The 7,409-nt window shown below is 45.9% G+C and overlaps 1 protein-coding gene across 1 annotated transcript in view; it reads right to left on the reverse strand.

Moving 5' to 3' along the window:
• The window catches only part of PAX7 (paired box 7), a 147,973-nt gene that overhangs the window by 54,785 nt on the left and 85,779 nt on the right, over window positions 1-7,409 (reverse strand). The gene's annotated exons all lie outside the window — the stretch shown is intronic.

The following is a 7,409-nucleotide window of genomic DNA, read 5'->3' on the forward strand; positions in this document are numbered from 1 at the left end:
CATTAAGATGCCGTGAAAGTCCTTTACCAATGTTTAATTCGTCACTTACTTCCTCCACCTTCACTTGCCCTGGACCTCTGCCTTTCCCTTCTCCCTGCCTTGAGCCCTGGACCACATCTATTGCCTCCTGAGGCCCTTATCAAACCCGAGTAACCATAGCTGGAATAAGTAAGCCCAGTTTTGATCTTTTTCTTCTTGTCATCTGGAGATAAAGCAGAAGGCACTACATTGATATTCACCAAGTCTACAGTCAGACCCAGTGGATTTTAGAGTGGACGCACCGAGAACAGCGTTAGCTGTGCCTCTAGTGTTTGCCAGAGGCCTCTCGTGGAGCAAAGCTTGGGTTTCAAAGATTCCCTGTGGTGCAGATGTTGATGTATGGAGGATCTCAGCCAGGCCAAAACTTTATGTCTGCCTTTGGGACAGTGAAAAATGTGCCACTGGTTCATGGCAGCAGAAAAGGAAGAATATGATATATGAAACCTTTCAGCTAGGTGAGGGATCTGGCCTCTGTCACCTTTTCCTTCTCTGTCATGAAAATAGGAGACTCACTAAATGTGCACTCATTTTTTTTCCCTATATCAAGCTTGACTGCTATCTTTCAGAATAACTGCACAGACAGACTGAGAGCCAGAATCTGCTTAAACACTGTGCTCACAGAGAAATGTTTTTTCTTTTGAGTAAACCTTTGCTAATTTAGGATTAAAGCAGGACTTACATATGCTCATCTTGACAATAAAGCTCCCTAAAGTTACTAATAGTGTTTTTCAGTCCTCTCTTTTTGTTCAGCTTCTATACTATCATCATCCAAAAATCTGTCTTCTTCTTTTCAGAGCTGGGAACGGCAGCTGTGACTTCCCCAACAGCTGCTCGAGAGTGGCGGCAGTTTGAGGAGTATGAGGCAAATATCCCATCGGAGCTCACTTGTTTATACTGAGATCACCACAAAATGCCATTGCATTCAGCTTGCTGCAATACAAAAATGCTTTTATGTCTTGGGGCTTCACAGGGAGGATGTGGTGTCAGAACTCAGCTAACTACAGTTGCGCTGGAGTCAAGAGAAACTCTGCTGCAGAGGAGTGGGTGGCTTGTTTTGGGGGCAAACACATCACCTCAAGACGTTTTCCCTTCTTCTAGCTCTGGCTTACCAATACACAGGGTCTTTACACATGTTCATCTTTTTAAATCAAGAACCCTTTATTTCTCACTGAAGTCAGTGAGAAATTCACCGTTGACTTCAGAGGAGCAGCATCTGTCCCACATTTTAAAGACAGTTTCGCCATACATAGCAGAAATTTGTTACTAAACTAGCTTTTTGGTTATGCCCGTTTTCAGGGAAGGTCTAGAGTCTCAAGTGGTGTAAAAGGAACATCTGTACTTGAAAATAACAGCCCTTCACATCTGGGTCCCAGATGATTCGGGGCAGGTAGAAGCACATCTGGACCTTGGAGTACCATGCTGTGCAAAAGCACATCTGGAAACCTATAGCATACGGTAAATTTCTTCAAGTTAATCACTTAAGTCACTGACGATTATTGGTTTAATTAGTTAGTATCTTTTCTGGAAATACTTGATATGAAAAAAATAAGGATGGACATGTGTTTTGGTCCAGGATGTGAGAGGGCCGGTGTGAGGAAGGGGAAGGAAAATATACTAAGTTAAATGTCATTTAACTCCGCAGCTGAGCATATTTCTTTACAGTAAATATGCATTTCTGTATAGTTAGTATGCGCGCTTAGTAGCAGCTTTCAGCCTGTGAGCTCTTTAGCACAGGAATTGTCATTTGTGGCATGTTTCATGCCTGGTGCAACAAAGCCCCGACCTGCTTGGCAAGTACTATGGTGACAGCAATGTCAAAATGACTTTTTTAAGATCTAACTCTTCTCTTGGCCACTTGGTAGCAATGCTGCAACATCTACCTACAGCTCGTCCACTTGCTCGGTCCAACTGTTTACATAGTATACAACAAACCTGGGATCCACTATCTCCCCAAGTGAGGAAAAAAAAGTCTAGAAAAGGATCTGTAACGTGTTTAATCTCCCACACTTCGCTTTGCTCACTTCTTTTGCTGCAAAAGCCTGGAAGAGAAAACAGCCAAACTTTCTTTAACAGCTTTATGCTCCTAATTAAGGATCCCTGATTTGGCCGCAAAGTTTTGGGAGAGGACAACTAATTGTCATGAGTAACAATCTGTCCTACTCACAGCAGCACCGGCAACTGAGCTGGCCATCATGCTGGCTACAGGGTTAAAAGGGTAGAGAGCCAAACCCTGCAATATAAACTGACAGAACACTTTCTATCCGCAAGTCTCCAAACAGCTCCCGACTGGCATTATCTCCATTTTACAACCGTGGCAGGGATGGCGGAAGTCACCCACCTACGGTCACCCTGTGAGTCAGGAGCAAAGCTGGGAAAAGAAGCCACAGCTCCTCATGCCAAGTCCGAGGCTCCAACAACCCGACTACAAAGATGAAACCAAGAGAGCAAGAAAAATCCCAGGGCATGTCTGGAACCAGCTGGTCTTAGTACGATTCAGCTGCTGCTGTCAGACACAGATTCATTAAATAATATAGAAAGTCTTTCAGCTGAGACAGACTGCAGTACAAGCCTATTATCTAATGCATCCCCTATTATCAGGGGACAGTCTCCCCTACCTGCCTAAAATGCAACTCAAGGGTCTAACAGGTCTTTTCCATTCCTAAACAGCTGAAACCTGCTGGACAAACCACTGCCGTAATCTCTTCAAGGTTTCTGTGCAATGAGAAGTTTTACAAAGCTGCAGGAGTAACTCAAGGAGACTCCCTCGCTAGGCAAGTTCCAGGGGGATTAATCCAAAACTTGAACACTTCATTTTTTGCCACACATCCCTGTGTGAAAAACAGATGCATGGCACTGCCAGCAGCATGAGCAGGGGGAGAATCCCAGTTTGCAGCCTCCAGCACAACGGGGCTACTGCCATAGAAATAATCATTAGCACGCGCTGGTAGCATTTTACACTTACTCAGCAAGGAACAGCAATGAACACCCTGTAAATATGAAGGTGGAGAAATATGTTGCAGCAGCTTCTTGTGTGGCTTACCAATCACTAGTTGTGATGAAGGATGGGAAACAGCTAGCTGTCCGCTACGCAGCTCCCCTAGGATATCATACTGGCTAAAGATTGACAGAAAAGAACAGAACGGAGAGGTGAATGGAGGGAAAAATCTCATGGGAGGACAAGTCAGAGAAAAGGAAAAACTAAGAGAAAAGTGTGTGTATTACAGGACACACACACTGATCCCACTATATTTTATTTTTTAAGAGCGATTCCACCTTTATTATTTAGCGTAACTGCTCTGTAGCTCACAAAGAAAAAAACCAAACTGCTCAAATCTCTTTGCTTTGCAATACTCTTGGAAATAAAGAGACAGAGGCTTCATTGTGGGAATGAAAGCAAGGTTGCCAGTGTGAAAATTCATAAGCTCTTCCCTCTGCTGGGGGGGGCTATTCAAATGTACAGGCACCTTCTTGGAACAGAGATACAGCACAGCTCGTGCAAGGGGGGAGAGACGACCGTGTGAAGGGACTTGCTGAAGGTTTGCGTGGACCAGTGTCAAGTCCCACATCTTCAGGGAGGATGAGCTGGGGAAAACAGAATAAACCAAAATGGTTCTTTCTCCCCATGGAAATGAGTGCAGCCAGAGCATGTGTGCAGGTGTGTGCGCAGGATGGCATAGGAAAGGTGACAAATATAAGCCCGGACTTGTCCTGGGACCCATTCTAGCATGAGGAAATGTGTAAATTATGGCCCACAAACTCACATTCCTGAATAATGCTGCCGATTCAGGTTGGGGTACAATTAGCAAGAGCTGGGCAGAGCTCTCTGGAGGGGTTTGAAAGGAATAGAAGTAGACTGGAGCTCGAGGAGAGGGAAAAGAAAAACCCTCTGTAATTATGGACTGGACGTGTCCTCCCTCTCCCCACTCCCTTCACTCCTCTATTTCCCTTCCTCCCCCTCCGCCTTTCTCCTCTCCACCTCCATTCACTGCTTCTGGGCGCCTCTTAGCCCTGGAGTTAAATTAATCAACAGGATTAGGTGGAATCGGCCACAACAAGACCCTCCAGGCTCAGACTGAGCCCTTGATGCTCTACAAGGACCTGCTGCCTTGTCTTGAAGCACCTTGGTGCCGTCTGGAAGGATTGGCAGACAGGACCAGACATGAAAACGCATTCATTAAAGTGGGCATCGGATTTTGTTAGAGGGTAAAGGGGAGCTGAACATTCTCTCCCTCAGTATTTCTCATCTCATTTCCTCTCTCTCTTTTTCTCTTGCTTCCAGCTGCACCATCCTAAAAATTAAATGTGTGTTGGAGGGGAAAAATGAAGAGGGGGAAGGGAATGGTTTCGTGAATGCCTTAGCTATAACTGCACCTTTTGTGCTGCAACTGGCTCTAGCAAACTCACCCAGACACTGCTGAAGCAACGGCAACACACCACGAAACCAGATCTAGAGGTGACTGGCTGGGAAGCTAATGCAGCCACAGGGGAACTTGGATTTAACAGCATGAGAGAAGTAAGAAAAATCTCACTTTGAAGGTACCAGCAAGATCTGAGCACCGCCACGTTACAGCCCCACACCAGGTTCCCCCTTCTTCACAACACTCTCCATCCACCAAAGCTGTCGTGCTTGGTGGCCCCAACAGCTACCCCTGCATAAACGTACGCATGCACATTTTTCCAGTCCCATATGTACTTGAACTTCAGGTACATAAAATAGCTTCAAGTTATTTTATGCTGGAGGACAATTAAAGAGTCTCTCAATGACCTTGAAAAGGGCAGGCTTCGCTTGCCACGTGATGCTTTTGCTGCCTAACATCGCCTTAATAAATGGAACCACATTGCCATGAGGCAGCGAGGAGGTACCCATCTCACAGGTGAAAATATCTTCCGATTGTGGGTACCTTGTCATGAGGGCCTGAAATAATAAGATATATTATAGCTGAGATCCTTGCCGTGGACCTCAGCCATAGTACATCTGGGGAGCAGGAAGGGTGGGACTGCACACCTTGCACTTTCTACTCCCCCAAAAGGATGTGGGATGAACAAGGATCACCAAGATGCAGCTGTTTATTCACAGAGCATGTGCTGGACCCTGCAGTCAATGGCTTCAGAAGAAAGAGCTGAAACTCTCCCTGGTTTCTTAGCATCTGCCTTTCCCTCTGGCAGAAAGCAAACAAAACCCATCAAAATGCAAACAAGACTATGAAAAGCCTGAGAGAAGGGCGACACAGTGGCAGCATCGCAGGCACAGAATTGTATTGACTTGATTTTTCTTCCCAACAGGAAAACCAGAACACCCTTTTCTCTTTCTTCTTGGAAAACGATGGAGTCCTGAGTTCACAATGAGAGAGAGGTGCATATGTGTGCACAGAATAACCCCCGCTCACCTCCAAACCTATTCAACAGCAGGTGGGACTGCAAAGGGGGACAGGGGTGTTTCAAATTCATCTCTCGTCCCCCTTCCCCTATCCAAGCACATTCCCAGACACGAAAAAACCCAATAATCAATACAGCCCATACAATAAAGCTTGGGTTTCCCTCTCCCTCCCCTTTCCAACCTGTAAACTCCCCGTTCTCCACCATTTGCTCGTGCCTGCGCAGCTGTATTACAGTTTAACATAGTTTAGAGGGCTGTGGTGTGGAGCAGCAGCAGAAAACAAATCACATAATAGTTGATATGCGTTTTAATCAAGTAATTCGGCCCAAGCAGAATGATAGTGTCTGTTGGTGGGGTGCCCTTGAATACCAAACAGGCCGGGTAGCAGGCCTAGGAAAATGAAAAAGTCATTTACAGCTCAGCTGGGGACTGCAGTGTTCAGCAAAGCATTAGTGTGGGGGCCTTAGAAGATAAAGGTTTGGGTATTTTTCTTTTTTTTTTTTTTTTAACTCAGGCACTGAACTGGCAGCTGTAACCAAACCACAGACTGAGGTAATGTCCATTATGGGCTTTACAACCTGGAAATAATACTCACAGTGGAGCTGATGCTCTTGAACAGGGAGGCAGAGACAGTGTGTGTCTGTCTGTCTGTCTGGGGTGAACATAGAAAAGGGTGGGGGTGTCAAAGACAGAGGTGTTTCACAGCTGGATAATTCCCTCATCGTGTCAAGATCTTTACTGAATGAGCAGGATCATATGTGGAAGGAGAAGCTGTAGGAAGGAGGGAGAAAGGAAAGCTGGAGGTTTAATGGATGAAAAGGGAGCGCATGCAAAAGGTATCCAAGCGTGGGCACCTCCCCACGCATGGGTGACAGGACACGGCCAGCAAGCAGGATGACCACGGTGAGAACCACATAACCTGTTCTGGCTTGGAACGAGGGATCCGATGATTTCTCCATGTCTGAATCCCAAAGAATCACCCAGGAGGAGGCCCACATTCACATGCTGGTCGTGAAGACTCAAAGGCAGTGCAACATGTTAAGTTTTACATGGTTCTGGCTGTCCTACTTCCCTGAGCACTCACCCAAAACTTACTTTCCTCCCAGCTCTGCCAGAATTTGCCTCCTAACTCATGGATTGGTTTTGGGATTTTAGGAAAACTCTTACACAGGAGTATCTCACCTGGCACTTGGCCATGAAATACATATAGGCATCTAAACAAAAGAATATAAATTTCTCTTTGGTTAGAGTGCCAGTTTGGGATGCACAGAGATCCAAAATTCACCTCCATTTTCCACTATAAAAATCCCTACATGTCCTTGAACAAGTACCTTAGCCTCCTGGGCTCAGTTCTAGCCAGGTTCATAGGCACAACTACAAGTGGAGCACTATAAGATTTTGGAAAGAAAAAGCTAGAAAGACCCTGTTTTCCTTGGAACAGTCATCTATCACCAAAAGCCTCTTGCCAATATGAGGACTTGCACTGAGCAAAGATATATCCAACAGCTCTCTCTGCATTGCTCTCTGTATCAACTGCAGCCATTCCAGGTAACTCCGTTCAGGTTGGGCACGTACCTTTGCCATGAAGCTGGAAGCTAAACTAGATGAAGGGTTTTCCAAGCCCCCAAAGAAGAAGGAATTGCATCCCTAACCAGATGCTCTTTCATAATCCATGCCACGCATATAGACCAAGCAAACTCCTTTGCTGACGTATGCCAGTGCAGTTCTGGTAAAAGCCAAGAAGCTGTACTCATTTATCTTGGTGGAGGGATCTGGCCCTGGAGGCTCCATCTACTCTGCATGTGAAAGTAGTAAGACACATCAGGGCCCCAGCAAATCCTACCGCAAGTCAGCGTCTGGCAGCGTAGGTACCAGCTGCAGTGCCCCCACGCAAAGACACATGGTCACAAAAACCACAACATACCACAACCACAACCACTCCGTTCCTTGCGAGTAGCAACAAAACCAAATCATCCAGAACATTTGGAGGAAG

Source organism: Pygoscelis adeliae, unplaced genomic scaffold (genome assembly GCF_000699105.1).
Source record: "Pygoscelis adeliae isolate BGI_AS28 unplaced genomic scaffold, ASM69910v1 Scaffold36, whole genome shotgun sequence".
In the NCBI taxonomy this organism is placed as follows: Eukaryota; Metazoa; Chordata; class Aves; order Sphenisciformes; family Spheniscidae; genus Pygoscelis; species Pygoscelis adeliae.